The following is a 10,407-nucleotide window of genomic DNA, read 5'->3' as shown; positions in this document are numbered from 1 at the left end:
GAGAATCTCTCCGTATTGGGTCATAGTTTTGCGAATATAATAATCGGTGACGCTTGAGGGAAGATCATGCACACGCACTTCTATAGCACTATCATCCATATATACTGGAATGTTGTACTTGATATTTTCATGCTCCACATAGTGCACACTGTTATTGTCTTTTGTGAATTGAATTGCATCCAACTCTTTATAAAACTGGATGTAAACAATATTATTCGTCTTATTGCAATGAAGTAAATGCACACGTTTAATGTCAAGATGCATTTGCTCCTTAAGCAAACCTTCAAGTTCTCGTATCGAAGGTCGAATTTTGCACTGTCTGAAGTCAACAATAATTGTATTTTTTCGTACCGACGGTAGCTTTTGTTCGTTTAGTTCACTCATTTCGAGATCGTTCTACTGTTCACTACACAATACTGTACTTGGTTTCTTCCATCCCGAATGTAAGCGGTTTTGTTTTATCGACTGATTTGGATGTGATGTGAATGCGAACTGAAGTGTGACGATTGATTGAAATGTTTGATTGTAGATCATTAGAAATTTTGATTGCCTTGTTCCACATCAATGACTGCGAACAACCTCATGCGACTGATACTTGTAGTTTCTTTTGAAGACATTTTTCTTTCAAGCGCGCTCTGAACAGGAATGTATAATAAAAAATGAGTTAGTAATGTCACAGACATAATTGGAGAATGTGAAGGACGAATAAAACTGATATGCTTCTTGCACACCTCCGAACATTTCCATAATTGACCAGCATTCAGGAACTAAAATTGAATTCAAAAACCAATTTTGATAACTGGGACAGGCTCAGAATTCAATTCAAAAATTTGGTTCTAGAATTATGGAATTGAATTAATTTTCAGCATTCATGTTCCGAATATTGAAATTAAATTTCGAAACAGAATTCAATGGGAGTTGAAGCCATTTCTAAAATTAAAGCTCAAATCTAACATTTTGTTCCAGATCTAAAATTTATGTTCTGAAGTTTGTTGCAGAAACCTGAAGTTAAAACTTAAATCAAAATTCTGAATTCGAATTCCTAACATAAAATAAAGAAAAAAAAATTCAGTTCCAAAATCTAGTCAAGAAACTAGTTCAAAAATCCAAAAATAGTATTAAGTTCCAGATCCATGGTTTTGAATTCTGAACCTGTAATCTGGAACTATACTCTGAAGCTAAATTCTAAAGCTGAAAAAAGGTGGGTGGGACATGTTCCTTAACACTTCCGAATAGCAATTAGTTGATCAATTGTATGAATTATGCAAGCATTCCTCTTTTCCACATTTTTCGCAAAAACAAAGAAGGCTTCACTTGATCTCGATTACTGTGAATTTCATACAGAAAAAAATTGCACAAATCTAATCAAACAGTTCTAGATTTGCACTAAACTGAGGATATTTCCTTTCGATTTGCGAGCAAGAAATCCTAATGCTCTCCAGAGTTGCTTTTTTACCAATGCAAATGACTGGCAGCTGTGACGTAATCGCTCTTGTCGGAAACGAAACTAGCTTTGCAAACGACACAAAATACATCTGCTCGCAGTGGCGATAGAATCCAAACTGATCTAATTTTGGTTAGGAGCTTTCTTTTTACGTGATTTCGTTTGTAGCTTTTTCACTAATGGGCGGTCCTAACGGCTATAAAAAGCAGCATACAGAATTTTAATGTCGATTATTTCATTTCGGATTTGCATTTCATTGAAAGAAACTATCAGGATTCTGTACGGGATTCATTCCTGCCTTTCAGAAGGACCAAATTGTGGAATTCACTACGATATTAAACACTGTTCGGAACATTTTTCTCGAACGATTTGTTGTACAGCAGCAGATATTTTGTTCTCTTTCTCAGAACGCGTTCTGATTGGCTGGTGTTGACATGGGTCAAATGAGACGGGTTTTTCAATAGTGTACTATTGAAATACTTCAATGCTTTTGCTATACACGTTTAAGTTGAAAATTTTCGATTCTATTGGTAGTTAGATCATATAAATCCTTTCACAGATCACTGAGCTATGAGCTTTCAAAATACGAGAAAGGCAAACGCGCCTTATGAATTATCCACTTTGATACTCGTTTATACCAAATATTTCAGAAAAGTTTAATTTTGAACTATTTGAGATTATATCACACCACTGAAAATTTTATCATAAAATTGTGATCACATTTCCGATGGCATGCAGAAAGAATTATGTTGATTTATTAGATACAACCGGAGATATTCACGATCAAAATCTTATCACTCTCTCAGAGGGTAAATTTTGAAAAGTAAAGTAAGTCGTATTCACGACAAAAAAGTTCTGAATTCAGATGGATCAGAATCCCAGCTCTGAATTTAGTCTTGAACTTCCGGTTTTAGAATTCAGTTCCAGAATCCAATCCAAAATTCATCCAGTTAAACATTGTGCCTTACTGCATCAACTACGTTAAATACGTTAGAATACAGTATATTCGAAGGCAAAAACCGGAATTTATGAAAAACATTAGTGTCAATCAATTTTGATAGTAAAATATTCACTCTGCAGTTAAAAACCTAATCGCAGCATAGTTTCCTGAAATATGGAATTTTCCTTTTGTACTAGTACTTGAACGATTTATTCATTTTAGTTGGTTTGCCGCAAATTAGATGCGTAAGCTAGATTTTAGATTTCAACCCAAAAATGAACCACCTAATGATTATTCGCATGAAAAGATGTGCCGTTTTATTGAAAATAATTTTTGTGAAGGCACCACCAAAAATAATCTATATAACATGGATGTAAGTTTGTATGTTTGTAACGCCATAACTTCGGAACTACTGAATGGATTGCCACCAAACTTGGCACAGGTACTTCTTGCATTTCAGAAAAAAAATTTTATAGGGGAGGGAGCGTAGCAAGTGTCATAAACAAGGGGAGGTCATGAAAAAATTTATATAACTTGACAAGAATTGATACGTTTTAAAGACCATAGAATCATTTTCCATACCTTAAACCTTATACAGAGGGTGGATGTAGCAAGTGCCTTTAAAAAGGGGGGTGTAATGTTTAAATCGGCATATCTCCGAAACTACAGAACGGATTGCCACCAAACTTGGCACAGATACTTCTTGCTCTTCTGAAAAGGTCATAAGGATATTTTGACAAGGAAAGGAGCGTAGTAAGTGTTCATAACAGGGGAGGTCATGAAAAAATTTGTCTAATTTGACGAGAATCGATACTTTTTTAAGACCGCAGAAACATCTTGCAAATATTAGATATGATTATATGAGGGGTGGATGTAGCAAGTTCCTTTAAAAAGGGGGGTGTAATGTTTGTAATGGCATAACTCCGAAATTACTGACCGTATTGACTTGGCACATGTACTTCTTGCTCTTCAGAGATGGTCATAAGCGTAGTTTTATGAGGGAGGAAGCGTAGCAAGTGTCATTAACAAGGAGGGGTCATGAAAAAAATATATAAAACTTGACGAAAATCGATATATTTTGAAGATCTTAGAAACATTTTGCATATCGTAGATATGATTTAATAGGAGATGGATGTAGCAAGTGCCATTAAAAAGGGGGGTATAGTGTTTGTAATGGCATAACTTCGAAACTGCTTAACGGATTGCTATCAAACCTGGCACATGTGCTTCCTGCTCTTCAGAGATGGTTAGAAGAATATTTCCATGGGGGAGGGAGCGTAGCGAGTGTCCATAACGAAGGTAGTCATAATTTTTTTCTAATTTGACGATAATCGGTATTTTTTGAAGACCGTAGAAACTTTTTGCACAACTTAGATATGATTATAAGGATATTCTGTGAGGAGAGAGTATAGTAGGTGCCTCTAAAAAAAGAGTGTATTGTTTGTAACGGCATAGCTCCGAAACTATTGCACGAATTGCTATAAAATTTGGCAAAGTTATTTCTTTCTCTTCAGAAATAGTCATAAAGGCATTTTTATAGGGGAGGATTCGTAGCAAGTATCATTAGCAGGCTATGAAAAAATTCATAATATTTGACAAGAATCGATAATTTTTGAAGATCATGCATACATTTTCCATCCCTTAGAAATGATATAAATGGGGGTGGATGTAGCCTTTAAAAAGGGGGGATGTATCGGCAGAACTCCGAAACTACTGAACGGATTGCTATCGCACTTAGCATAGAAGATTTTTGCCGTTCAAAGATAGTTGTAAGGGCATTTTTATGAGGAGGGAGCGTAGTAAGTATCCTTAACAGGGGTCATGAAAAAAATTATTTAATTTGATGAGAATCGATACTTTTTGAAGACCATAGATACTTTTTGCGCAACTTAGATATGATTATAAGGGTATTCGTATGAAGTGGATGTACTACGTCCCTCTAAAAAGCAGGGCTTGCAAATTGAAGCAACGAATATGAACGACAGGATTTCACCATCTGTGCTATTCACACACATTCGTATGTCAGGTAGAATTCACAGCGCAACCCAAGCCAGGAGAGCTGCTTCGTTCGTTCATTAGTTCATGAATATGCCCGCTTGCTGAGACCTATGCTTCATGAGGTTAGCATTTGATGAATGGTTCTTATATTGTAGATGCCTATGAGGAAACTAGTTTCATAACTTTTAGTTCCGATGAATATTAACTTAAAGAACATTGCTTTTAGTGTTTCTCGGATATATACACAGTGTAAACTGCCAAGAAACAAATTGATCGTTTTGAAAATGGGCTCAAAGGCAAAACTTCTGCTATAAAATGTTTAAAGTATGTTTGAAATGTGATCAAATTTGGTCTTGGAATGCGAACATTATGTTAAAAATGATTTCTGTAAACCTACTTTTTAAAAATAAACCGTAAACACTGCCTATATGACTTTGCTTCGCGTCTTGTAGCACACCGTGAGGCAAGGTCTTCTTTCTCGTACAATACTAACGAGAGCGAACCCTTCATTTCATTACATTGTCATGGATTGCTTAGTTCATGTGTTAACTGAGACTGAGAGCACAGACAGTTTACTTGGCAAGGGGAATTGGTCTGCTCAGTAGCATATACTCTCACGCATCCAGTTTCTCTCTAATATAGGTCTCTCATTCAGCTATGTCAAGCAAAGTGTTCATAGCAGATATTTTTTGTTGCTTCGTTCGTTTGAGGATTCACAATACAAGCCCTGCTAAAAAGGGGTTGAAATGTTTGTAACGGCATAACTCTGGAACTACTGAACGGATTGCTATCTAATTAATTCAGATACTTCTTGCTCTTCAGAGATGATCATTAGGACATTTTCAGGAGAGATAGTGTGTAGCAAGTGTCCTTAACAGGGGGAGGGGGTCAATGACGAAATTTTTGTAATTTGAAGAGAATCGACATTTAGACTAGAAGGGGGGGATTTTGAAAATATATTTTCATCTCCCATTTTTTGTAATATAAGAGAGTGGTAAGAATTTCAAGATCGTTGTAGATAGTATTGCTGTTGTTAACTCGAGAGCAACGTAATTTTCTTTAAATAATTTCAAATAATCTGGTTCCATTTTGCCCGGAAATTCAAAGAACTAAGGAGAAATAATATTTAGCTGCCTATGAACGTGAGTGTATTTAGGTCTCAGCATAACTACGAAACAACTAAACGAATCGCCACCAAGTTTGGCACATGTACTGAAGATGGGAATCGATATTTTTGAAAAGCACAGATACTTTCAACACTACTCAGGGTAATCATGGAGGAGATCTGTGGAAAGTTCACTGACAAAAGGAAGTTGAATCAAAATAGATTATAAGGTTATTTTGAGGGTGAGAGAGTGGAGTAAGTGCACCGAACATGGAAAGTGTAAGGGAAAATTGATAGGGGTTTACGAAATATTTCTAGCAACTGAGCCAGGTTCATAAAAATATTCACAAGAGAAAGGAGGAATAAGTATTCTCAACATTGATCTGAATTGAAGAAATCATACAATCAATGTACATTTTTTTTATGTAAATTGAGAAAACTGTCGACTCAAGGTGATTGAAATAAGATTACAACAACATTTGTATTAACTGAATCATTTTTCTATAGGTTTTCCTCCCCGCTGAACGACGAAAATAGTTAAAGCCTTGGTAAAATAAATTATATAAAAACGTTATTCTATAGTACGAATGCAGTTATGATGTTAAACAACTTTTCGTTATAAAATCATTATCAGATGGAAAATTTGGAGCAATTAATGATATTATAAAAATTTTTATAAAGAGGGGGGAGTAGCAAGTGTTCATAGCCATGGAAGCCAAAGGTATTGTAGATCGATTGTGACGAGAAAGTACGGAAGTACGTTATAAGCACATATACATATGAATCTCGGAGGTTACTAAGAAGGTATTTATAGAGAGAAAGGTGTTTTAAATGTTCCTAACAAAAGGGTTCAAATATAAAACTGACCCAGTTTGTCGAGAATACCAAGAAAATTATGATTATTGTGAGTTCTGAGATAGGACACTGATCTTTCGCAATCTGAACATGAAGGGAGTATTGTTCAATCGAGTTGCCATCTAAGTTTTGTTTCACTACAATCAAAGTATTTCACTAAGCAGGACAACTTCAAGATTTTTTTTCGGCCTTCCTTTTACGAAACATTTCCGAGCAACGCCGGGTAATTCAGCTAGTATTTAATAATGTCTCGGTAAGTTCTCGTTTCAGACCACTGTGCAATGATTTCAACATTTATTTGACCCATTTAGAAATACGTTTCCACAATAACGTATCAAGTTTTAAGAAAAAACAAAACAAACAATCATGACAATTTCTTCAACAATAGATTCGAAATTACTCTACCCGTTCGATCACTTCACACGACAGAATTGACATAACTGCCAAATAACGTGACAGTTATGGGGTTCCAACCATTCGCGACCTAGAAGGAACGGTGCTGCTATCTATGAAAGTTTAATCTATGTGTGAAGTGAATGTAAACAAAGCAGGGTACTTTTTCACTCAAGTAAAATTAGTTAATTCTCTGTTTGCTCATTTGATTTTTTGTGCGTTGAAGTAGTAAAAAGATTAAACGTCTCCGATTTTGCGGTACATCATTGCTGGTTTTTTGTGAGTAAAAAGCGGGAAAGAACTCCTCTTCCGGCACTAGTAATCCGCATAGGTAAGACAATATTTGAAATTTGTGATCAAACAACTATTTTTAGTTATTTTAATGCGGCAATCCAGTGCATTACAATACAGAGGAAGGTAATTGAGATTTATTTAGAATTTTTTTCTTTGAATATTGTAGGTCATGGATCTGAAAAGTTGCTCGAATGGGCTTGCAAAAACATTTCATGACAGTGTTTGTAATTCTGATGAGAACAGTGTGTTATGTTTCAGATTTAGTATATCGATTCAATCCTTCCCAAACAAGTAAAATGAACGATAAATAACATGGATTCAATGATTCAGAATCGAGTCAACGTAAACTACTTGGGTGCAATTTACATTTCTCTGGCAAATAATTGTGTTCCCCCCAGTAAGTATTGAATATTGTTCAAGCTCACATTCTCACAACTGTAATTCGTATTCTGTTCTCAGGTTTGAACCGTCCAACTATGCGAGTAATTCTGAGGACTTCTTCTGTACCCGCTGCTTTCTGTCCCTACTAAGGAGTTGAGCTGTAATTTTATCGATTGTCGTTCAATGCGTGTCGTCAATTTGTAAACTTATATATTTATGTATTTATTAAATTTATTCATCTGACAATAAAATATACTTAATGAACAAATGCCAAATGTCCTTCAAACATGATGTTATCGGTTCGGAATATCCGACCGCCGCTCGTTTTAATCTCGTTGGATGTTAATCGTTCTATTGAGTCGAGTTCCTGTAACAAATCAAAATACTAATTTTGTGATCTGGAACACGGATTTAAAAAAAAAACCTCAGTCAATGATTCAAAACAGCCATCACATGTTTGCATTTTCATTCACTAGTTTTGCAAGTACATGCAAATAACCAAGCAGAGCGTTCACTGCTAGTGAAAACTTTTATTGTGTGCGGCTCGACACTTGGAGGATGACCGTAGACAAATCGAAAATAATACAAATCCATCATTATAGATCTCATCTACTCCAACTATCCGAACGGATTCCTCCGGCAGCGTAGCTAAAAACTTCCGACAAGTTCATCAACACAGTGCACGTAACACCTTTTGAAGGCTCCTGAAAATGAATCGAAAAATACATTATTTTCACATTTATAGTGAACATTTCGACGAAAAAATTACAACACAAGTAGAAAACATGCAGTTTCAATGCAATTCAAAGAATTTTCTAAAATTGCAAGAGATTTTCATTCTGAAATTATGTTTACTCTTTTCGCATACCGATCACTTGTTTTTTACATGAGAAAATAGACATCACACAAAGCGATTTTTTTATACTCATTACCTGAATTAGTATCTTCAAAGATTTTAAGAAACACTGGTACTTACCATTTCAAACAGCAAAACTGAAATCGAAGAAAACGGTACGTTTGAAAATTTATCACTTTTTTCTTTTGCTTGTTTACTTCCACTTCACACACATAAGCTGTCAAACTCAACTTCGTAGTCGCGAATAACTTTCTGCCACGTGATGAAGTACAGACAGACTGACAAACAGTAGGCCGAAGATTGAATTTAAAGAAAAACCGATTCTAGATTGTTGACGAGTTCTCACCGCGATCGATGATGTCAATATAATGCTATGCGCGTTGCGTGCCGTGCTTCCAACTTCAAGCTTCCGGCAACGTTGGCATGGCCTACTGCTAGGCGTGCTTTCATAAATCATTAACTGTAATCTATCTATCGTTAATCATCCGTAAGCCAAATAGTAATTGATGAATTGTTGAATTATTGAAATTAGCTCCCTATTATTAAGACTGATGAGTTCTTCCAAAAATTCTACCAGTCAACTCATCAAAAGAGTACCAATTACTAGCCCTGTGCACAACATTCAGGCGCCCATCACGGCACATTTCACTCCGCCGATTAACTTCCAACCGTAATCGCTGTATTACAACACTCTATTATGATGTGTCTGTGTGTGTGTGTGTGTGTGTGTACTTAGGGCACCAGCTGATCGATGAGAAACCACCACCCACCCACCCTGCGCTGCGGAATCCATTCTCGTATGGCACCACCAAACACCTCCATTTATTCACACGTTGAAAATCGATTACCGTAATTAAAGTTGAATCGAAAATTAAACAATTACACACTTGGATGCCTTCGGCCGGCGGCAGCTCTGTAATCCAACTCCGGCCAGCCGAGGCCAACCGGCACGATTGAGGAAAAGTATTTCGAATTGATGTTCGCCGTTTCCTCGGAACAACCGCAGAGTTTTCCCTTTTGTTTGCCGCTTGACTTTGCATTGCTAATGAAGCGAACTTATCGTCAGCAGCCAAAGTCCATTGATCTATTGATGTTCCGGTATGGAATTCGAGGGGCGATGGAAGGGGGACCCAATTCGGAATTGGCGCTAATTAAATTTGTATCGCTATCGAAAGTGTCAAAAAACGGGTGCCTAATGCGGGCATGAAAACTTAATTACTGAGCCCGGCTCGCAACAGTGCGTGTGACTTCGCATTACATTAAATGCTTCCGTTTTCCGTTTCATGATGGCGAGGGCCGTTATTCTCGGGCAAACGGTTACCACACGAACTCATAAAACGTTTCTAATCAAGATCACAAACGCCGTTCATTCATTTTTTGGTTTTGTTATGCAAAACCGATCTGGCGGCCTACGCCCCGCAGTTAGAAGCATTCCCAGCCTACTGTTAATTGTGGCAGAATTTTTGCCCACCACACTGTAGTGCTGGAACAAAGTGGCTAATTTAGCAACATTACCACACTTTTCCCCACCAACTATGAGCACTCGTCGAGCGGTCTGCGGTTCGGTTCGTATCTCATATGTTTCACCGGCGACTGATGGGAGCACACCAGGAAAAAAAATATACTCGAGACAACATAATAAAAACGTGGCAGACTAAGAAGCGAGAGAGAGAGAGAGAGAGAAAAAAAAACGGAAAAATTAGCCCGTGGGAAGTTTTATGATCGCACGTAGTTGAACACGGAAAACAGTTAAATCATGTGCTTCGTTCTTTTTTTTTTGTTTTCTCCTATGCTAGACTTAAAAGTAGAAATTGCACCGCTCTTCAACTGTTGGCAAATGGAGCCTTCCACCCACTATCGCATTTTTCATTCTAACTGATTAAACCGATCTCTTCAGACGTTATAAGTTTTATTGTCAAACCATAATTGAGACTAATTCTAAATAAATTGCTCAATAAGCTTCTTTCGGTGTCATACTTTTCTCGGTTCAGTTATAGTTCCTACTCGGTGTTGGAAGACTTTGGTAGCACTAAAATAGTGCCCTCAACTGAATATGGCACACTCTAGCCAGAGGATCCGAAGCATGTGGGAATGAAATTATCGAGTTTCAGAACAACTTTTGTAGCCGCAAAGAAATGTGA

At 36.8% G+C, this 10,407-nt stretch overlaps 1 long non-coding RNA gene across 1 annotated transcript; it reads right to left on the bottom strand.

The window, feature by feature from the left end:
• Window positions 1-7,048: 7,048 nt before the first annotated feature.
• LOC131430475 (uncharacterized) lies at window positions 7,049-8,727 on the bottom strand. The gene is made up of 3 exons (XR_009229533.1): window positions 8,387-8,727; window positions 7,835-8,114; window positions 7,049-7,777 (listed from the first exon to the last, which is right to left on the bottom strand). It is a non-coding gene; the product is annotated as an uncharacterized LOC131430475 (long non-coding RNA).
• Window positions 8,728-10,407: the final 1,680 nt, after the last annotated feature.

This window comes from Malaya genurostris, chromosome 2 (assembly GCF_030247185.1).
Source record: "Malaya genurostris strain Urasoe2022 chromosome 2, Malgen_1.1, whole genome shotgun sequence".
Classification (NCBI taxonomy): Eukaryota; Metazoa; Arthropoda; class Insecta; order Diptera; family Culicidae; genus Malaya; species Malaya genurostris.
The sequence above is the reverse complement of the archived record's forward strand: the minus strand, read 5'-3'. Positions and strand labels throughout refer to the sequence as shown.